Source organism: Lissotriton vulgaris, chromosome 1_1 (genome assembly GCF_964263255.1).
Source record: "Lissotriton vulgaris chromosome 1_1, aLisVul1.2, whole genome shotgun sequence".
In the NCBI taxonomy this organism is placed as follows: domain Eukaryota; kingdom Metazoa; phylum Chordata; class Amphibia; order Caudata; family Salamandridae; genus Lissotriton; species Lissotriton vulgaris.
In genome coordinates this window covers 1,389,382,594-1,389,406,020 of record NC_141685.1, presented here as the reverse complement: position 1 = coordinate 1,389,406,020, position 23,427 = coordinate 1,389,382,594, and the positions used below count along the sequence as shown (strand labels likewise).

Below are 23,427 nucleotides of genomic sequence, written 5' to 3'. Positions count from 1 at the left end.
CCATGCATGGGTTTGGTTCTACAGCGGGATGGTCTTGTGTGATCTCACTTATACAGACGGATGTTCCAGAGTGAGCCCAATGTCTACAAATAGTTGGCGCTGTGAGAACTCAGTCGTACACGTAGTTGGTCCTCTGTTTTTCAGTTCAGCTCATGGGTGTTCCTGTTTGAGCCTAATTCCACGATTAGATGGCCCTGCTTGAATTCAGTTCTACAGACAGATGATCCAATGTGATCTCCTTAATTCTATGGAAATATAGTCATGTCACCTCCATCTTACAGATGGCCCTCTGCATCTCAGTTCTACAGACAGATGGTCCTGTCAAGAGCACATTTCTACAGATAAATGACCCGTTATTAACTAGGTTCAACGGAGAGACCTAGGCCTGTCTGAGGTCCATTCTGTGGATAGACAGCCGCCCTGTGTGAACTTAGTTCTACAGACAAATTGTCCTGTTTAAGCTCAATTTTACAGAGAGATGTTCCTGATTGATCTTAGGTCTACAGACTGGTGGACCCGTGTGATGTAAGCTCCCAGATGGTCCTGTGTGAGCGAAGGTCTCCAGGTGATCCTGTTTGGCGTTCATTCTGTTCAGTTCTGCAGGGTGTTTGCCCTGTGTGTGCTCAGTTCTACCAAAATATGGCCCTGCATGAGCTCAGCATTCACAGAAAAATAGCCCAGTTTTAATTATTTTCTGTAGACAGTTAGCCTGTTGTGGGGTCCAAACTATAGATAGATAGTCCAGTGTGCTACAGACAAATGATCCTAAACGAGCTCAGTTTGATAGATAGACGGTCCCATGTGACCTCAGATCTATAAATACATGGCAGCGTGAGTTCGGTTTTACAGCTACGTCTCCCAAATCTACAGTCAAATGGTCCAGAGAAAAGACTCGATGGTACAGCTAAATGACCCAGCATTAACTCAGTTCTACTGACAGATGGCCTCTGTGACTTCTGTTCTGTAGGTATATAGAACTATGTGAACTCAGTTTTGTAGATATATGTTCAAGTGGGTTCAGTTCTTCAGACTGTCCTCAGTATCTCGGTTCTACAGACAGATGGACTTGTGAGAGATCTCATTTATGCAGAAAATTTGGCCCAATTCTACAGAGAGAGAGATAGGCTTCTGAAATGTCAATTCCGTCGATAGATAGCCATGTATGTACTCAGTTCTACATTCAAATGGTCCTGTATGAGCTCAAATCTAGACAGATGATCCTATGTGATTTTAGTTCTGTAGACTGATGGTCTTGTGTGAACTCAGTTTCACAGATGGTCATGTGTGAGCGAAGAGCTAATTATGATCCTTCTCAGTTCTGCAGCTCCTATGCCCTGTTTGAGTCGTTCAACCAACAGATGCCCCTGTATGAGCTCAGTTTTACAGAAATAATTGGTCCAGTAATAATTCTTCTCTACAGACAGATGGTCCTGTGTGAGGCTAAGCAAGAACGGTATCGCCTAACTGTGTGTGCAGCTGATAAAACTGCGAATGACTCAGGCAGAGTTTTCACAACATATCAGTCGCGGCCCGTGCAGGTAAGAGCGGTGGGGCAGGTGGGGGGGATTTCGACAGATGTTGATGAGGGGAAATTAAATAATTAATTCATTTCGCCTCATCATCGGCTGTCAAAACTCTCCTCACCCCCACCCCCCGGCCCCACTGCTCTTACCTGGATGGACTATGGCTGCTACATATTTGTGTTTCAAGTGGCCTGCAGTATGAGAGTCAGGCGCTTCCTAAGGTGATCTACACATGGGCCTGGGCATCGCTATCATTAGTGGAGCAGGTGCAGTGATACCGGGTCTATAGTTCTACTAGACCTGCTGCATTCCAACTATCATTGCCGTTAACATTCAACTGAGGGGCTAAGTTCCCCTTTTCTTTATTTCATTGGGACTCTTGACACCCTAGCTATGTCACTGCCATGGAAGCGCTTCCTACGTATAGACTCATTTTAAAATGAATGACTATATTTCATATGAGCTTCACTGAGCACGTAACCGAGGGGTCCTGGAGAAGCATTCCAGTTGTCAGGCAAGGTAAACTTACTCTTCACTCCTGCTTCTCTGACTTGGAGGGAACACATTATGAAGAGACTGCCCCCCACTCATGTAAGTATGTGCCCAAGATTATATTTGAAATGAACATTCTGGACATTGACGGTCACCCTCGGAGAGTGCAGTGTGTGCCTGGGTGATCCACTGAACTCTCTTCAGCACAGAGGGCATGGGTTTAGGCAGCAGTTAGTGAGAAATGCCCCTTAAATGGGTCTAATGCACATGCTACCGTGTGACATTTAGCCAAACCCTCTGGAAATAGTTGGGTGTGCCCATCACCCCGAAGTGGGCAATCACCAAAGGAAGCCATTGCCATGGAGTTGGCCGGAGGTGGGCAGGGTGGGAGTATGGAGAGAGGTGGTGATGGTGTACAGGGGAGGGAGCTTTGCACTGTGGAGCTAGGCAGAGTGGGGTAATGGGGGGGTGTCACACACAGGGGTGGGACTGAGGCTCTTACGTGAGGCAATGTTGGAGAATGGTGTAGAGACCACACATGAGGTGGGAGTCTGGATCTGAACTTAGGCAAAGATGGACAACGGGTGCTGACTGCACACAAGGGTAGGAGCTAGGCTTTGAAGTCAGACAGAGTTGGAGCCCGGGTAGAGAACGCACACATGGGTGAGAATCGAGTTTGGTAAAGCCAGGCAGAGGCATTGAAATGAACAGAATGTATAAATGGGGTGATCACACACAAAGGTGTGTGGTAGTATATTCAGCATGGGTGTGAGTTGGGCACTGATAGAGAAATACACAACGGCCAAGGGAGGCAGACTTTTCTTAACCTTTTTAGATCTTACTTCAGCCTTTGATTTTGTGAATCACTGTAAACTATGGACTATTCTAACCAGCTTGGGAGTAGAAGTAAATATTATTAGTTTTTTAAGAGAACTGTATAACGGGGCTAGTGCAATGATCAGATATGGCATAAATGGGGAGTGTACAAGGGAATTTAGAGTTGCCAGGGGTGTGAGGCAGGGGTGTGTCCTCGCTCCATTTTTATTTTCTATTTATATTAATAATTTAGAGGATACACTATTACAGGATTGTAATGATATGCCAAATGCCTCAGCCCGTCGGTTACCTGCACTTATTTATGCAGACGACACTGTGCTTATGGCAAGAACCCCCCTAGCCATGCAGGCCATGATTTCGTCCTTTAGTGCCTTTATGGCTAAACTTGAATTACAGATAAATTGCACTAAGACATGTGTAATGAACTGTGGTGGTAATGCCCGCGAAAAGAAAAAAACTATGTTCATTGGATCAACCCCTCTACAGCATACCCCTACCTTCCCATATCTGGGGGCTCTGTTTGATCATACTGTGAATTGGAATAGTGCAATACAGGCTAGGAATGTATTATTCTCCAAAGCCATAATGGCCCTTAAGACCTTTAGTAGAAAGATGGGCAAAAAGCCAGTCAAAGAGCTCTTATATATATACAAGACTAGCTGTGTCTCGGTGGCACTATATGGGGCAGGCATTTGGGTCCCTTGCTCGCTGGGCAACCAGATTCAAGCTAGCCTGGCTGATGAGGGGTGATACCCCGAAACTGGTTCAGGATGCTTGTCAGTTCAGGCTGGACTGTTCCCATGGGGAGCAGGATCAAGACTGATTTGCATATGGCTGGGTCCAATCTGTGGTGGCGTGGTGAGCAAAATAACGATGGATTAAACCCAGATCTGGCAAAATAACGATGGATTAAACCCAGATCAGTGACTGGGGTGAGTGTTGGAAAAGTTTCAACACTCCGTCCATCATCTAATTTTGTGATGTTGAGAAAGGCATTATAATCTAATAACAAACACACAAGTGTCAAATTTTCACTTCTTCTTTTCCTCCTGCGAAGAAAGGCGCATTAGGCATGTCAAATGGCCTTTCTTTCTTTCAAGGCCAGTATCGAGCAAAATGATTTAGTCAGAGTCTGTGTTCTTAGCACGCCCTTGGCAGCTCTTTACATGTGCTTTTTAATTAGACAAATGAACACAACCACATGGCAGGAGTTGTACTGTTCTACCTTCAAGCATTCATCCAGGCTATATTGGTGCAAGCTCAGACTGACAATGTGACCGCCTCACCTCCCCTCTCCAGTGCAGAGCGCGCAGCGCTAGAGCGTGCAGAGAGCGCAAGGCCCTGGAGCCTCCTGCTCGCAGCCAGCTGCACCTGTGTTGTGACTTACCTGTTCGGGCTTTCGTTTGACAGACGTGGTGGATGAGACGTGCAAATGAAATACTCCTCCAGGCTGGTGAATGATGGGACCTACATCTGGGAGCGTAGAATCTGTGTTACTTTTTGCATTTAATTGAGTGATAATTAGCAGGAAATACAGTTATCAACACTTAGCGCTTCGTCAGGAGAGCGGTCACCTCCTCTACTGAACAGATGGTATCTTGGTGAAATCTTGTCATACCAACTAAATAATTTACTTCCAATTTTACAGATGTTTCAGCTTCATACTGCTTGTTAAAAATATCATTTCTAATGGGACTTCCTTCTTCTTGTATTTCAAATCATTTATGGTGTCGGTGAGAAGATGGAACACACAGATTGGCACGTTCATCGCTATTTTGTTTATTCTCAATTTTGGACTTGTCGCATTTTTCGGGGACAAAATATACAGTTTCATTCAGAGCAGGTGCAAAAGCAAAGTAAGACTAGGCAGCCACCAGGAGGGGCCCCATATCACCCTAAACATAGCATGTGATTCTGTCCTGGCAGAGATAAGTGAGGGTTGAGGCAGCAAAATATCAGTTTACATAGGGTGGCAAAATTATTTTCACCGGCTCTGGTTTCATCACTCTTGCAATATCGGAGCATTTACCAAGAGGAATGAGGTAGAGAAGGACATTTTCCACACTGGTCATCAATAATCAGCAAAGTTAGCCAGATCCCTTAAGCAGCACATATTCTGCCAGTAGCTAGGCAGGCACATTGTAGTGCAATGGAGGCCGCAACACAGAGACATGACCTGCCTTCAGCTGAATCATGCAGAGACATGACTTGTCTTCAGCTGGTTTATGCAGAGATATGACTTGTCTTCAGCTAATTCATGCAGAGACATGACCTGCCTTCAGCTGATTCATGCAGAGACATGACTTGTCTTCAGCTGGTTCATGCAGAGACATGACTTGTCTTCAGCTGGTTCATGCAGAGACATGACTTGTCTTCAGCTAATTCAGGCAGAGACATGACCTGCCTTCAGCTGATTCATGCAGAGACATGACTTGTCTTTGGCTGGTTCACGCAGAGACATGACTTGTCTTCAGCTGGTTCATGCAGAGACATGACTTGTCTTCAGCTGATTCATGCAGAGACATGACTTGTCTTCAGCTGGTTCATGCAGAGACATGACTTGTCTTCAGCTAATTCAGGCAGAGACATGACCTGCCTTCAGCTGATTCATGCAGAGACATGACTTGTCTTCAGCTGGTTCATGCAGAGATATGACCTGCCTTTAGCTGGTTCGTGCAGAGACATGACTTGTCTTCAGCTATTTCAGGCAGAGACATGACCTGCCTTCAGCTGATTCATGCAGAGACATGACTTGTCTTCGGCTGGTTCACGCAGAGACATGACTTGTCTTCAGCTGATTCATGCAGAGACATGACTTGTCTTCAGCTGGTTCATGCAGAGACATGACTTGTCTTCAGCTAATTCAGGCAGAGACATGACCTGCCTTCAGCTGATTCATGCAGAGACATGACTTGTCTTCAGCTGGTTCATGCAGAGATATGACCTGCCTTTAGCTGGTTCGTGCAGAGACATGACTTGTCTTCAGCTAATTCAGGCAGAGACATGACCTGCCTTCAGCTGATTCATGCAGAGACATGACTTGTCTTCGGCTGGTTCACGCAGAGACATGACTTGTCTTCAGCTGGTTCATGCAGAGATATGGCCTGCCTTTAGCTGGTTCATGCAGAGACATGACATGTTCTCCACTGGTTCATGCAGAGACATGACCTGCCTTCAGCTGATTCATGCAGAGACATGACTTGTCTTCAGCTGGTTCATGCAGAGACATGACTTGTCTTCAGCTGGTTCATGCAGAGACATGACTTGTCTTCAGCTAATTCAGGCAGAGACATGACCTGCCTTCAGCTGATTCATGCAGAGACATGACTTGTCTTTGGCTGGTTCACGCAGAGACATGACTTGTCTTCAGCTGGTTCATGCAGAGACATGACTTGTCTTCAGCTGATTCATGCAGAGACATGACTTGTCTTCAGCTGGTTCATGCAGAGACATGACTTGTCTTCAGCTAATTCAGGCAGAGACATGACCTGCCTTCAGCTGATTCATGCAGAGACATGACTTGTCTTCAGCTGGTTCATGCAGAGATATGACCTGCCTTTAGCTGGTTCGTGCAGAGACATGACTTGTCTTCAGCTAATTCAGGCAGAGACATGACCTGCCTTCAGCTGATTCATGCAGAGACATGACTTGTCTTCGGCTGGTTCACGCAGAGACATGACTTGTCTTCAGCTGATTCATGCAGAGACATGACTTGTCTTCAGCTGGTTCATGCAGAGACATGACTTGTCTTCAGCTAATTCAGGCAGAGACATGACCTGCCTTCAGCTGATTCATGCAGAGACATGACTTGTCTTCAGCTGGTTCATGCAGAGATATGACCTGCCTTTAGCTGGTTCGTGCAGAGACATGACTTGTCTTCAGCTAATTCAGGCAGAGACATGACCTGCCTTCAGCTGATTCATGCAGAGACATGACTTGTCTTCGGCTGGTTCACGCAGAGACATGACTTGTCTTCAGCTGGTTCATGCAGAGATATGGCCTGCCTTTAGCTGGTTCATGCAGAGACATGACATGTTCTCCACTGGTTCATGCAGACACATGACTTGTCTTCAGCTGATTCATGCAGACAAGTCCTGCCTTCAGCAGGTTCATGCAGAGACATGACTTGTCTTCAGCGAGATCATGCAGAGCCATGACTTTTCATCAGCTGCTTCATGCAAGGAGACATGACCTACCATTATGTTTTTCATGCCCCTGAGACATGACCTTCCTTTGGCTGGTTCAAGTCCAGAGACAAGACATAGCCATCTGTTCTCGCTCTTGCACAGCCCAGGCTCTCATTAAAACTCGGTGCTGCTCACAATACTGCAGCCTCAGAGCCCACGACACAGAGGCATGGCCTGCCTTCATCTGGATCATGATCATTGAAACCAGCAGTTGATAAGCATTCACCTGCACTGGAGCCGGGTCCTGTCATTCCCTCCTGTCTCTGCAGTGCATTCGTTCTGTCCTTTCAGTGCTCGAACCCACTGGTTCTCCTGTCACGTGTGCTGTTGCGCTTCTTTATTTCCATGAACTCTGTTGTTTCTGTACGTCGCTGCATTGGTTGGTTTGCTCTTCTTAATTTCCGGGGGCTGCGTTGGATGTCTTGCCCTTCGGTCGACCTATGCACTGCGTTGACGGCCCTCTCCTTCGCCCTGCATGTACTGCGTTGGTTCTCCTATCCATTCGTATCCCTCAGTGGGGTTGTTTGCCTTTCTATGTTTGTATTGGTTTGAATGTCCCTTTTGAGCTTATGCTGCATGCGTTTTCACCTGTCCAGGTGTCTGCCCTCTCATTGTCCGCGAGAAACTGTCAGCGTGATTAAAACTAAGACCCTCCCTCTTCTGAATACTTGAGCACAATAGTTGCTTCCAGTTATGGCTATTCGTAACGGAGGACAGTCGGTTCCTGAATGAGCGCCATTTTTAACACCCTTAAGTTCGAGTGTCTCATCTGCGGTGTGTGTTAATCAAATTCAATACCGAAATTCACGCAGCCGGCCACCAGATGGCAGTGTTAGATCCCTAATTAAAAGAATGTCTCTTTAGCACCAGTACGCGGATGGTTTCCAACTCTTCTTTTTACAGCTGTTCCGCCTTTGAAATCCCGAATCTCTCCTTCTGCCACAGAAGAGAACAAGCATTTACAATGCAACGGTCTCGCCTTTGCAAAAGTTAGAGCTATTGGCATTGTAATTGACAACATTTTTATTTATGTGTTGGTTTTGAAAATAGATAAATAAATGGCATTGTCATTTACAATGCCAATAGCTTAATCTCTCGCAAATGCGAGACCTATTGCATTTGCACCCACACAGAGCAACACACAGAGCCACATGCACCCACACATAGACAGAACCACACACACACAGACAGAACCACACACACAGACAGAACCACACACACACACACACAGACAGAACCACACACACACACACAGACAGAACCTCACACACACAGACAGAACCCCACACACATTCAACGCAGGTTTCAAGTTGTCACTTTACTACGTCTCTAACCACGACGACATGACCTCACTTTCTCGAGACAAAAAGGATTTGGGGAACAATCAAATGGGAGGCCGATGGACAAATATAAGCGGTAGAACTGCATTCTTCAAAAAAATGAAAATTGGACTATAATAAAAATTGTACTATATCTCATAAAAAAGTGAGTTTAAAACACAGACAGTGTCGCCCTCACCTGCAAGTGTGACTTGATTTACCCCTTGCCTTTAGCTCACGTGCTACGTTTCCAGGAGGCCATTTCCCCCACATATGCACAACCACTCACTCACCTCCCAGCAGCCCCTTCCTGTTGGCCACTTTATCAGCCAACGCCAATTCTCTGGTGCTAGTGAGCGCGGGTTTTCCGTGGCGTCCATTCAGGAGATAAGCTACTCTAGCTTGTAATGTACTACCTGAAGCCATTTTCAGCACGGCGGACAAGAGGTGATATAGGCTGAGAAAACGAAAAAGAGAAACAAAATACTTCCGCTCCAATATAAGAGAGCACTGGAAATTACACATGCAAGGCAGGATCGAGTGCTTTACACTCAGACTCGAGCTAGCTCCGGATTGGGTAACAGACAGCGGTTTTCGATTGGTTGTATATAAAAAGAAAAAAAGAGGCACCTCATAAAAAACAAGCATTTGCTATGCCAATTTTTTTATACGAAGTGGCAAAGAAAGTAAACAGATGGTGTACAACAGAAGCAACAACAAAGACAAGGAAGCCACAGCTCCTGCCATGCGCCTCCCACCTCCGTACTCCGGCCCCTCCTCCCTCCCATTGACGGCAATAACAGAAGTGAGAAAAAGACAAGCATTGGCCATGTCAATTTTCGTATAAAAAGTGGAAAAGAAAGTAAACACATGGCGCACAACAACAGAAGAGAAACCAGTCACCATGACTCACTCAGTCAGTGGTGGGGTAAGGCCGACCCGTGTGAGTATAGTGGGGCATGGCAATGCGCAATCTGGAATCTGCGCAAGTTGCCTGCTCTCCCACAGCCCAAATCCCGCAGAAGCATAATCCAGCCCAAATCGTGTTCCGACCCGACCACCGGGCGCCATCACTGAACTGAGGGGCCGTGCAGAACATATCATCAGAGATCATTGATGCAGTACTGGACGAGCTCAGCAGACAGCAATTACTTGGAGACGAGTTCTGTAACACAACAGTGACACTGCTAAATCCAGCGCTTCACAATAGAAACAGAAATGATACATGAGAAGATTACGAGTGAACAAATTACAAAAGCAGACGTTAAGTTACATGAGGCAAAAGTGATAATTGTGAGCAAACAAAATACACGAGGTAGCAAAAGGTACATTACAGGAGGAATAGACTGGGACCTCGGCGAGAGGGAGGGTGTAATGCCCACCACTAGAAAAGGGGCGGGGCTTAAAAAAAGAGAGACAAATGCCCCCGAATCTGCTCAAGCCGGGGCTAGAACCGAGTGACCCCCCTCGGCTCCAATGGCTGGCCAGCATTTACGAGGCCAGTCAATGGAGAAGAGGGGCGGGTTCAAGCCCCCATACTAGACATCAATAAATCTTCGGCTCCGCCCACCACTGCTTACAGCAGTGCGGACGAAGCCTTGACCTAATAAAGACACGGACTGGTATGTGGGATGGCATGCAGGGCACAAGTCCTAAGCAAGCATTTACAATGCAATGGTCTCGGCATTATTAAAGTTAGAGCTATTGGCATTGCTCATGACATTATTTTTATTTATGTTTTTGTTTTGAAAACATAAATAAATGGCATTGTCATCTACAATGCCAATAGCTTAATCTCTCGCAAATGCGAGACCTATTGCATTTGCACCCACACACAGAGCCACAGACACAAAGCCACCCACACACACATACAGAGCCACCCACACACACATACAGAGCCACCCACACACACAGAGCCACCCACACACACAGAGCCACCCACACACACAGAGCCACCTACAAAAAAAGCTACCCACAGAGCCAACACAGAGCCCCACAAACACACACACAGAGCCACACACACAGAGAGCCAGACACACACAGAGCACAACACACAGAGCCCCACACACACACACACACACAGCCCCACACACACAGCCCCACACACACAGCCCCACACACACAGCCCCACACATACAGCTCCAGACACGCAGCTACCCAAAATCTGAACGAAAATTGTCAGAGCTGCCTAGAAGCAGAGCCCAATTTGAGCGTGTTGTGGCAGAGACAGAGCTCTGGGCTGAATGTGTACTGCTGCAATAAATCATACCGACCTGAAACTGCAGTCCTGCAATGGGTACTATGAGAGACTACTTCTGGGACCTGGGAGCCAGTATGACCTTACCTTCTGCAGGCAACCACCATTTTATGCTGCGTGAAATTCAAAGTAGTAGACTTGTGCGTGCTGCCCATCTCTGCACACATTAACGGAGAGCAGATGCACATGGTACACACGTTAGACAATGCACAACGACTTAAGAACTCATTGGATTTTTCCAAGGTCTAACGGGCAGGCCTCCCACTACCATCATTAAAGGCTAAAAGGCAATGCCCTCTAAGAATCAGTTCAGCTTCCACTGGCATTGTCTCCTCACAGCCTTGTACTACGGGAAGTACACCCTATGGGACGAAGGGGGCAACTTGGACGCACCCCTTGGCAAGCGAAGCTTGATGTTCTGCTAGGAAGCAGCAATGAAAACATGCAGCACTCTTACTGGATGTTCAGTTTCTGGAGTTTGCTGAATGAAAAATAACAGGGCATATCTTGAACAAGCATTCACAAAGTAAACGGGTCTGGCTTGCATTTAGAGTCCTCATTGAAATACTTCTAAAAAGCGTGCATCAATGAAAAAAAAGTATTGCTTTGTGTTTAAGATGCATCTGTTTACCACAGAAAAGTAAATTTGCAGCTTCATCCACATTTAGGTCACGGTGGCAACGAGCGTCAGGGGGCACGAACACAACGAGCAACAGGGGGTGAGAAAACGAGCAACAGGGGGGCGGGGTGAGAAAAGCGAGTGCAACGAGGGGTGGGGGGCACGAGCACAAAAGAGGAACAGCGGGGTGGGGGGGCACTAGCACAACGAGGAACAGCGGGGTGGGGGGGCACGAGCACAACGAGGAACAGCAGGGTGGGGGGCACGAGCACAACGAGGAACAGCGGGGTGGGGGGGCACGAGCACAACGAGGAACAGCAGGGTGGGGGGGCACGAGCACAACGAGGAACAGGAATAAACAAACAAACACATTAGATGACAAAAGGAGACAAAATGCTTACCTGCTCGCAAATCGCTACGTCCATCCCGGCAACAGAGACGTTACCAACTGCGTAAAAACAGCCCTGTAAAAAAAAAAAAAAGGAACCGCCCACAAAGGCCCACCTCTGAAAAAGAGACGGGCTTAAAAAATGAGAAAGAAACTCCCACGAATCCGCTCAAGCCGGGGCTAGAACCAAGTGACGCCCCTCTCCTCCAATGGCTGGCCAGCATTTACGAGGCCAGCCAATGGAGAAGAGGGGCGGGTTCAAGCCCCCATACTGGAAAACATAAAATCTTCGGCTCTGCCCACTGCTTATAGCAGTGCGGATGAGGCCTCGACCTAAAAAAGAAGTGGGAGGACACTGTCACCGAAAGTGACGTCACGTCAGGAAGTGACATCACGAAAGGTGGCTTGCACCAACGCGCTCATTGCCTCCCCTCACAAAGATAATGGTGCCCTCTCGAAATTAACAAACCCAGTGGTGCACTGGCGCCGAGATCCGCGGGAGACGGTGCGCAAATTAGCATTTGCCCCTCGCAGTTAATGACAAAGAGGCCAAATAGTGAAGTCCAGCTGTTTGGCAGGGGGGACGGCATCCACCCAGTAAAATAAGTGGGGGGACGCTGTCCACCCGCGTGGTATGGTATGACGCGTGAATTTAAACCGTTTGCTCCACATCTGCTTGGCACAAGTCCTACAAAAAGAAGTGGGGGGACGCTGACGTCACGACAGGAAGTTACGTCACGAAAGGTGGCTTGTACCATCAGACTCATTGCCTCCCCTCGCTCACCCCTTAGATGCGATTGCATCAGAGAAGCCAGCGCCTGAGCAGCGTTCTGAATGAGCTCCGATCTTGCCCAAGAGAGGCCAAAGAGTGTATGTGTGGCTCCATTTGCGGCAGTAATCGAGCTCCTGGTAAAATAAGTGGGGGGTACCCCGACTCGAGCCCTGCATACCTTCCCTGAATGATGCGTTTTAGTAAAAGAACCCACGAGTGTAAGCTGTTGCGCAGTGTGTGAAAAAAATAAGTGCAGAGGCCCCATAATCTTTGATTAATTGCAGCTGGTGGTTGCCATTGGGAGGCACTGCCGCTCATTTTTGGAGACCTGCAGTTATTTTTAATTTTGAGGCATTTCTTAAGAGCAAGAGGGGGGGGGAAACACACAAAGGGTAAAGGAGGAGGAAAAGAAAGACAGAAAAAAACGTCATATAGGTAGAGAGGAGGAATCTGAGAGAAATTTATAAAGGGGAAGGGGGTTGAAGAATACGCAGCCTTGGTATTTGGCACGCTGGCTTAACTAGCGCTGACCGTGGGCTTCCAAACACATCTGCGGCACCAGCACTCATTGTTTTACAAATTAAGCACTGCAAAGTTCTTCTTATGAGCCCGCTGTCTGTCTGCTGAACGCCTGGGTTGCCAAATACAAAAAACAATGATAAGATATAATTTATTGTTTGATTAGTTAAAATCATCATTATAAATCTTAACCATCATCATAAAATAAAATGAAACATATTTCATGGACTAGCAAGTGGTTCTGAGAGGATCACAGAACTTTCAGGCAGGGTTCAGATATAGTTTAAAACATACATAGAATGCAAGTGAACCCCTCTAGGATTGTGACGTCCTTAAATCAGTCAGGCAATCTAATGTAGCTCAAGACAGTGTATCTAAGACCCGACTCTTTCTTGAATGAGCCTAAAATTATTTTTAAAAAATTCCCTTAGCGGGCTATGACCATAGTGTCTGAGGACGGCTGGCAAAGTGATATAGCCTCCTTACCAGTACAACACCCGTATGATAAAAACAGAGCTTTCAAGAGGGTGCGTCAGGAAGTAGGTGAGTAAAGAACTTGTTCTTGTAATCACAGAATCTGCACTTTGGAGTTAGTGTTGATCTGTGTCTCCATTGAAGTTGGAGGTCTTTGATCGGAAGAGCCAAAAGTCTTGCAACCACAATGATTCTCCTGCATTCCCTACTTAGTGGAATTTTCAGGTAGGGTTGCAGACTTTTGATATGATAGGAGGGAATGATAGATTTGAGCTGGTCCTGTCGTTTCAAGGTGTATTTATCAACTTCCCTAGGTTTCACCATAGTCACTTTTCCCAGTAAATGCTTAAATGTTGGATTGGATAAGTTAGTGGCTTTTATTGGCTCTAAATCAAGGGCAGTCAAAAATGTTATGGGGTGGGAGTCTGAGGTTTTCCAACTAGCAACATGGTGGACCCAACTCAAAAGAGTAGCGACGGGCTGAGGTCACTGAACGGGAATAACAGACGGAGGTTAGGGGCATTCGTTTTAAGCTGATTATTAAAGCAAGGTGTTATTGGCAGAGGTAAGTATGAACCAACCACTAGAAATAAGGCCACTAACATCGTATAGGGTCCAGTAAATTACCCCCTTGCTCAAATCTTGGTAGCTGACAACTAGCAGTCAGGGCTAACTTACGAGACAGGAGTGTAAAGTGTTTAAAACATCAATACATCAAATAAGTAGGACACAACACACAATAAAAATCCCACACCAATTTATAACAATAGGAAATATTTTTATCATTAAAATGACCCCAAAAGGACATAAATCAAATATAGGGAACCGGAGATAGGAATTTTGAAAGATGAACTACTTGACAGTGCATAAAAACATATAGGGCCACTCTGGGACATCTGGTCGCGCTTGACCAGGACAAAGTCAAGGTTTGAGGCCAACCGCGATGGAGCCCTGATCGGATACACTAAGCGGGAGGCTCCAGGTCAAAATGTTACCTTCACACATTTCTGGAGCTTTTACTCCCGAAGTCACCCGACCCTCCACTGCGGACAGGATTTGATGAGGGTTCACTGGCTTATCTTTCTGCATGGGCCTGGTCAAATCCTGGAAGTCTGTAGCTCCAGAGCTTTCAGCGGGCCGAACCTGAAATCCAGGCCAGGTCGTGGTTGAAGGTAGTTAGTTAGCTTGACTCTCGATGTTGGATCAGTCACCTCCTGCAGCATTTTCCCAAAAGTTCTCCAAACTTTAGGAGGTGGTTCCTGGTGGTTCAAAGTGTCAAAATCACCAATCCAAAGGTCTGGAATCTCCTGGATGGACTCTGGCATGTCTTGACTATAATTCCCAAAATGCACCCGCCAAATCCTTAAATTTCACTGCACGCATTCCAGCATGGGGATCCTTGGTGGAGATTCTGCAGGTGGGCTCTGTTAACCTGTAGATTGCAGGGAGTCCACACCTTAATCTTTCTTAATGCAAGCCACAGTCCTCGGGCTGTATTAACAGATTGTGCAGCAGAGACAGTCATTCAGAGTGCAGGCCTTTGGGTGCAGATCCATACTCCAGCAGCACAGGACTTCTTCTTGTAGTTTCATGCAGCAGACCTGAGAGAATATGCAGCTCTCAAGTACTTATCCAGTGTTCTGGGACAACAAGCGGGGGGGCACCTCTGTCCAATGAGATGCTGGGTGCCACCGAAAAGCATGACAACTTACTCCAAAGTGTGGCATCTTCTTGTCCCACAAAGAACTGCACTTCCAAAATCCAACAAGAATGATTTCTCCCTAGAGGAGTAAGAGCTGGCTAAATTAACCCCTTGTGTGGCCCATTTCCATTAGCTCTCCTCCCCCTCACCTCTGCAAATTCCTGTACTAAGACAGCCATCGGGCTGGGGCACAGGATGTGGGGGTAGGTATACTTGGCATTCCTTACTTATCTGCTCTCTCTTTGAGCTCAGTTTGATTTACCCAGACCCCTTTCTAGGACCTTACCTCCACAGCTGCAGAGCTCTCTCCATCAGATAACCTTTGCTCCGGCCAGGCCACTTCTGACCTAATCAAAGCAGCCGGGCTAAGCCTGTTAAAGCTGACCAATCAGCAGAGACCACTTGAAGACTGGATTTTGGCTTACAGAAGAGAAAGTTCTATAACTTCTCTTCTGCACTAGTTATGATAAATTCAACAGTGGCAAGTTGTTGGACTTATCAATACTAATTGTTTAAGTCTTTGAAATATATTTTGGCTGCTTCCCTAGCAATAGTTATACCTAAATAAAAAATTGCAATTTTAGCCTATTAAGCTACATATCTACAATGGGGAAACATGAAATGGGAAGTTCTTCCCTCACCAGGGCATATGAAACATCTTTTATAAGGTCCCTGCTTATAGTTACATGGTCCCCCCCACCACTGTCACACCTAGGGGAGACCTGGGGTGTGCCTAATATGTAAAAATAAGGTAGTTTATCACTTCTAAAGTGCCCATTCCATCAAAGTCGAGTTTGCATACAATTTACTTTTAAAGACAGTCTAGAAAGCCAGGCAGTTTTTAAAATGACGGCCGACACTCCACAGTGCACACATGCAAGTGCAGGAAATTCTGATGGGCCTCTAAACTTCCATGTCCTATTATATACTAGGGACTTATACGTAGTTTGAACCCCCTAGACCTATTGTATACTAGGGACCTGTGGGGTCTGTCAATACCAATTGTGAGAATCTACTATTAAAGATAGGCTGCAAGGTAGGACTGCCTTTAAAAGGATAACAGGCACCCAGCAGCACACACATGCAAGTACAGGAATTCTTCTGGGCCTCTAAGACTCCATGCCCTATTATATACAAGGGACTTATACGTTGATTGCACCTCCCTGGCTCTATTAGCTACTAGGGACTTATAGGATTTGCCATTGCCAATTGTAAGTGTACCCTATTACATGTACCTTTTTAAACATAGCACTGGCCCTGAGCCTAGTTAGCAGAGCAAAGGGTACAGTCAAGAATCAGTTACCACCAGTATCATTCAGCAAAACAATGGTGGGGAACAGGGCAAAGGATGACTTTTTAACACAAGGATATTCTTGGTTGCAATAATATAGTTATTAAAGGACTTATTGCAACTACGGTCCATCCACCGCCACACTGCGGGACCACCTGCAGTATTATACATGTGGCGGTCATACCGCAACTGAACTGCTGCTTTCGCCGTGGATCAAAGATCCTGCGGCGGTCTGGCAGCGGTATGAGGCCAAAATATTCTGGTGGTGCCACAGCAGAACCACCGAGCATATTATGATTTGCCTCACCGCAACCCTTTTCATGTCGGTCACACCCTCATGTAAAGGATGGCATTGAGGCAAGGGCTCCCTTGTGCCTCTATGCCTGGGGGTGCATTCAAGGGGGGGAATCTACACCCCCAGTTCCTGCACGGTGTGGGATGCATGCCACACCATGCAGGAAGGTGCAGGCAACCCTCTGAGAGTGGCGGTCTGCCTGTTAGGCTCTTTAATGAGCCTGCGAGACCGCCGTGCTCAGACTGCCGCTGGACCACCTGCCAGACAAGGAAAATACCCCTGTTCTGACGGGCGGTCCAACCACGGGTTTGGCGGTCCCACAGCGGACAGTGCATTGCACCCTCCGCCGTTGGGCTGACAAACTCGTCATAAGGCCCTTAGCCACAACACAAGTTAGCATAGAACTCGAAGTGTCTACTTGCAAACTGCAGTATACTATAGCTAAAGTTTTTCAGCATGTGCTTAAAAAGCGCGATAAAACACTTTTAATTGGAAACAAAACAGCTTTAACCTGAAACATTTATTTTATTGATTCTTTTCCACAGGTCTGGAACTATCGAAACACTGTTTATTAGCATTCAACTAGCCTGTTATCATTCTATATTAGTTTAAGTGTCCTTAGGAAGCATTCTGTGGATTAGTTTATCTTTGCCATGATAAACCTTTAGGCCAGATAAACCCCTATTCACAAAATTGCACCAACATCATAAAACTTGGAACCTGTATGAAAAATAAAGCATAGTTTGTGGCTAAAGCAAAATAAAGTGTGACCTTAAACTGAAACATGTCAATCCTTTAAAATGCTTCACTTTGCATCGGTGCTGTCCAAGTTCAGTTCATCAAGTGGTAAGCATCAAACGATTTAACCTCTTAGCAGCTATGGAACGTCCAGCTCCAGTGCTGAACGTTCCATTGCGCAGGTGAGGTTCGAACGTCCAACGGCCGACGGCAGCACTCCTGAGGTTGTGGTGCCGTCGGCCGTTGGAATAGGCGCAGCACCTAAGAGGTTAAGCACTCATCTGTCATTGTGGCTCTAAGGTAATTCTTTACCTGTTTTAGTCAGCTGAAACTACACTCATTGCTGGCAACTGTAACTGGTACAAGCAGTGCGAATTTGTAAGTCAAAGAAAGTTGTGGGTAAATGTTAGCTTTGCCAGATAGGAGATGTGCTGCTACATAGTGAGCAGTTGTCCATGATTTAGTAATGTCTCTACTCATTATTTGGCCTCTGTCTCCAAAACATCCAAATCAGATTCCTTTAGATCTTCAAATGTGAACCAGTTCTGCGAAGCTCGATTTTAATAACTGGGAGATAAACATTGACAGGTGTATTTACTAAGATTTTACGCTGGCAGCACATTTTTTTACCTATTTACTTTCCAGCCAAAACCCGTTTTGCCCTTGAAAATCACTTGAAAGTCACGCAAAGAACCGCATAGTGCTGCTTTGCATTACTTAGCGCAAGGGGGACGTTTCATGCAACCACCCAAGGTTTTTGATACAAAACCCTATTTACTTAAAAAAGTAGACAAGGTTTTGCGGCAAAAAACTACCCCATTTCAAATAAGCGCTATGATGGAAAAATGCTTTAATTTCTTCTTTCTGTTCCGACTTTGCTTGTGTGCTGCACTGTACAGCCCATATACAAATTGGAAAAAAGATTTAAAGTTAGTTTAAGCATATTATTTTGTACTGGAAGGGTATCCTTCCAGTACAAAAGCTAGACTCATGGAGACACCTTTGGACTATGGTGCAAATGTGTGTCCGTGGCGCACAGCAGCACATTCCTGCCCCAGGGCTGAGGAGAGTGCTGTATTTCAGTAAATCTGGTGCTCTCTTGCTCTCTCCTTCTCATGCAGCTTAGTGCAGCATGTGTCGCTGCTACACTGAGCTGCATGATAATCTAGTAAATCTTGGCCTAAGTGTTTTAAGTTTCATCCTACACCCAGGTCACTGAGTCACAAAAGGACAAAAAGTTAAAAGTAAAAATAACACTTGTACTTTATAAGGGGCGATTCTCTCTCTTTTTTATTGTCTTTTGTTTATGCAACTTATTCCAATGTCAGTACTGGCTTTACCATTGTTGGCCCCTGGTGCGACAATCTTTTTCGGTGCCCCTTCTCCCCATTGACCTCTTTCTCCACAGACTTCCTCACTACTACCTTTCAACATTGCCATTCGTCTCTCCATAGTCCCTCTCACAAATGCAATTCATTTGTTTTATAGCGCTATTCATACCAGAGTAGGGTGTCAGAGCACTTTATATCACACATAAACTATATAGAGACAATGAATCTTACGTGTTTAAATCAGTCTATAGGAAATGTTACATAAGACAATGAGGATTATCAGGTGTAGGGATCACGTCATCCATACTAGTAGGCAACATATTTTAAGAGTGTTTGCCTGAAGAAACACAAATGTAGGACTTAAAACGTATTACAGTGGTTGGGGTTGACATTACTAATAAGAATGTATTACTATCCAAATCAACCCTTTTTTAGCAACATTTGGATAGTAAAAGACTGGAGAAAAAACATAACGTTCTAACCAATACCATGCAGTTTGCTTGCATATCTCCCTTGATGATAGCTCGCTGTGCTATATCAGGATTGTAATTTATGAGCATCAAGTAACGAAAGGATCTCTGAGACAGAAACAGAAACCCACTGGGCTATCCACATAAATACAGTTCTATCATCTTCATGGTACATTTTCTTTGCAGAAGGCACTGCAGTCAAAACTACCACAAGACAAAATTCATATCTCTCTCCAGCAGGGACATAACATTTAATCACCAGCATGCAGCATTATCTTGACATCCTGCTGGTTCACAGAAGGAACTCTGTAGCAGTTGCTTTAAATCCCAGTTATTTCCTAACACAGAGCATTTATTTGGTGGGGGCGGGGGTGTTCCACCTCATACACCTCCCTGAAACTACGCCCCTGATCAAGGGCTAGATCAGCACATGCTGAGTGTAAATATCTGGTCCAGTTATTAACACCTTGGGTGCTAATGGCTTTTCCCCCTCCTGCGCTGACATTTATTGAATACTATAGAATCATGACAAGGTCAACTCGTCATAAGCAGGTAAAACCCATGACGAGTTGACCTTGTCATGATCATGCAAGGGGTTAACTGGGTCATTATCTGCTGCAGTGCATCCTGCATTACTGCTTTTAATGATCCAGCTTTGGTGAGAAGTATCTGATGGTAGTACTTGAGAAACTGGGACTTACATGCAAGTTCTTGTTTTGCCAAATCAAATTCCAGTCATGACTGTGTGCGTCTGATGTTGCCAGGGCCGGCTTTAGGGCGGTGCGACTGGTGCCACCGCACCGTGTGTCAACACTTCGAGGGGGCGCCCTGTTTGGAAATATTTTATGGTTTAAAAAGCACCTGCTGCCTCCTTCCTGTCCTCCTGCAATTTTCACTTAACAATAAAAAAATTCAAAATAACTCCGGTAATTAATGTTCTTCCTGGAGAGAGAAGGAGTTTTGTCTAGTGGAAGTTTTTCCTCATTTTATAGTAGCACAGAGGGTTAACATGCATGCTGCAAAGAATGTGTACCAGGCAGATCACAAAGTGCATACAGTTTAAATAGGTCAGTGCCTTTGTCAGAGAGATACTTTTGTTACTAGCAGGGTAGATGTTCAAATCCTAACAAGGTACAGTGAGCTAATAACTGTCATCAAAGAGCTGAAGGCAACCTGCATATATATATATATTAGGGCATTATGATTGTTTCCTCTGTCTTTCCTTATTCCAATGTTTCATAAAGGGGTCATTTCGTTTAAAAAATCTTTATTGTTAAATGTAACCCCCAACCAAGGGTTTATGTTTTAAATTCTGAGTTTGTGCTTCTTCAGGACAAGTACTATTAAACTATGGATGGCACGTGACTCACCTTGTAGTCTTCTGGCTTATGTTACATTTCCTATAGACTGATTTTCACACATATGCTTGATTTTCTGTGTAATGTGTGTGTGATGAAAAGTGCTCTGACACCCTACACTGGTATAGGTGGCCATATATAACGAAATAAATACATCTGAGAGAGAGTGGCTATGGAGACTTTGTTCATTGTGGTTGATTTATGTTGATTTTTTATGTAATCCCACCATGTTTCCTGCGATATACAATTTTGATTTTTATACACGGTTTCTTTCAGGCTCCTAAGTATTGCCAAAATTGTGAATGGTATCTACACCCAATTTTAGTGTATATAATTTTAGCCTTTCCCCTACATAATATCTTTTCTTTACCTCCCAGAGGCTCTTCTTACATAACCTCCTGCTTTTAATAAGGGCATATTTAATATTCTCATTTGTTTTATCTTGTATGTAGGTCCTATTGACTTTTCATACGACTGCTTTGATTCTTCTGAGCTCTTTGTTAAACCAGGGTTTTTTATTCGTGGAACAAGGATGGTGATTTTGTTTGAATTCGGGATTTCGATATTTGCCCAGTAATTACATATGAATGGAAGCAAATGTGTCTGTCCATCTCCTTGTGGAGTCCCTGGTCATTTTAGATCTTAACTGATTTAGCAACCAGCCTGAGTCTGTTAACTAGCACTTAAACTGCTCTTTTGTTAGTTTACACCATTTTATTCTCTTCATCGCTTTGGACTTTTATTTACCATTTGGGAAGCCAATTATTGGTTGACTTTTCCCAGCTCCATATGTAGCGTCATAGTGTGCTAGTAAAGGGAAGTGATCATTTTCCCTTCGCTGCTAGATTACCAGAATCATGCAGTGCATGCTAAAAAGACTTGATGTAAAGATGCAGTCCAGGGTTGACCCCCTGTTGTGGGTACTTGAAATAGGATGGTTTATGGGTTGTAGTTCCTGATGGGAGAAGAGATTGTGAGCCTGTAGTATGTGTGGCAGTTTATACTTTCTTTCTGGTTGGCTAATTGAATGCAAATTCTTTGTTGACAGATTTTTCAAATAAAGTCACCCATAAGTAGGATCTCGTATATTGGAAAACTACATAACCTGTCCTCCAATGACTCATAGAAGTTGTTAATTGTTTTCTCTTTGGATCCTTTGGATAATTTTAGGTAGATGTCGAATATAAGTATTAGCTTTGATAATTGACCCATTTGAAGTCTTCCCACGATTAGCACTTGAAATGTTGAGTTGTGTTCAATCATGTTCGATAAGTAATTCGCCTTATGATCTTCCGTATGGGCTATTTGTGTCTCCTGGTATAAATAGTTCCTGGATCTGTCCAATAGCAATGAACTCTGATTCCAAGTTTCTTGGATGCAAAATGCATCCCCTGTCTTAATTAAGTCTAAAAAATCTAAATTCTGGGTTCTGTATAGGTTATTTTAGTCCTGCCAAGTTTCACAATGTTAAAGTTAGTTGGTACGGCCTCGCACTCTTGACCTGGTTGGATAAAGGATCAGCGTTAGGTATATGACTGATTCTGTTGATAATGAAGACGCCAACTAGCCCCAAACCATCTCTGGTAGTTCGTTATCTAATTTTGTCAAGACACATTTCAAGTGATTGCTCGCGCAAAGGTGGACGTGTAATTCTAGCCTCCTTGTTAGAATGTTGGAGGTGTACTCTATTGTGTCTTTTAGAATGCCGCTCCCTTTTTGTCATTGATCTATGTCTCCGTGTGTATTCAAGATCAAGACAGGTATCTCTCAGGTTCCACAGGCTTAATTTCTATTCCCCACTGTGCAAACATGCGCTTCTCTGCTAGGACAAGAGTTGCAATGTCCCTCGTGGACCAGGTCACTATCGTTGATTCGTGTACAGATATGTTGCGGCAGGCAGCGAAACAAATTCTGCTTATGTCATCTGATTTTTTGTACCTTAGAGTTGGAATGCGAATTAGTAAATGCAGTATATTTGCTCTGTTCTGCATGTCTTGCCTACCTCTTGAAATATAGTTTAGACTAAATATTGCTTCCTGGAGATGTTCTCTGGTGGTTCTGTGTCCCATTGGAGATGCTCTCACTTCCAGCACGGGAATCTGATTGCTCGTTTCGAAAGTGGGATGCAGGGGGCCCGGGAGTGCGGTCGCTGCCAGCTGTCCTTGGTGTGATTACTGCCATGGATTGTGTACTTAGTATGCTGAGCACTTTAGGAGCCGATGGGACTGGTACTGTGTGGCAAGTTGTCAAAATGGAGCTCACTGTTGCAGGTGGGTGTGGCCCTTCTTTGCCTATGATTGGCTCAAGCTTTTCCTGCTGCATCATTTGGCGAGCTATGATGTTAGTTTTGTGATTAATCCCTTTATCTGCTATACTGACCTTGGGGATTTGGTCTTCTGTTGGGTGCCCTATTGTGTCTCTACTTGAAGCTAGCAGCTCTGCTTGACCTTATGTTCTTGTACTTGTTGGTATTAGGCAGGAGTTTTGGGGCATATGAACAAGGAGCAGGGAAAATTAACGCTAAGGGCGCTTAGCGTTAATTTTTTTTAAAGCCCGCTAACACTGGATAATATCGCCTGGTTATCTCGTTATTAACAACGCTAACCACATAGGCGATAAATAATACAGCGATAGCAAGATTTGGGGAGGTTATCGCTGGTAATGCAGCAATAAAACTACAAGGATAGGGATATCCTTGTTGATAGCCCATGGTAGACCGCCATGTAATCCACCTCTCATTGGATTACATGGCTAAATCTGAAAATTAGCAGAGGTAAAAAAGCAGCATCAACCGTGGTTAGTGCTGCTTTTTTGTCTCTAACATGGTTAGCGTGAAGCTTGATAATAGGAGAAAT

General features: G+C 45.1%; 1 protein-coding gene across 1 annotated transcript in view; it reads left to right on the top strand.

Moving 5' to 3' along the window:
* Positions 1–23,427, top strand: part of PTPRZ1 (protein tyrosine phosphatase receptor type Z1) — a 652,698-nt gene that overhangs the window by 464,010 nt on the left and 165,261 nt on the right. The gene's annotated exons all lie outside the window — the stretch shown is intronic.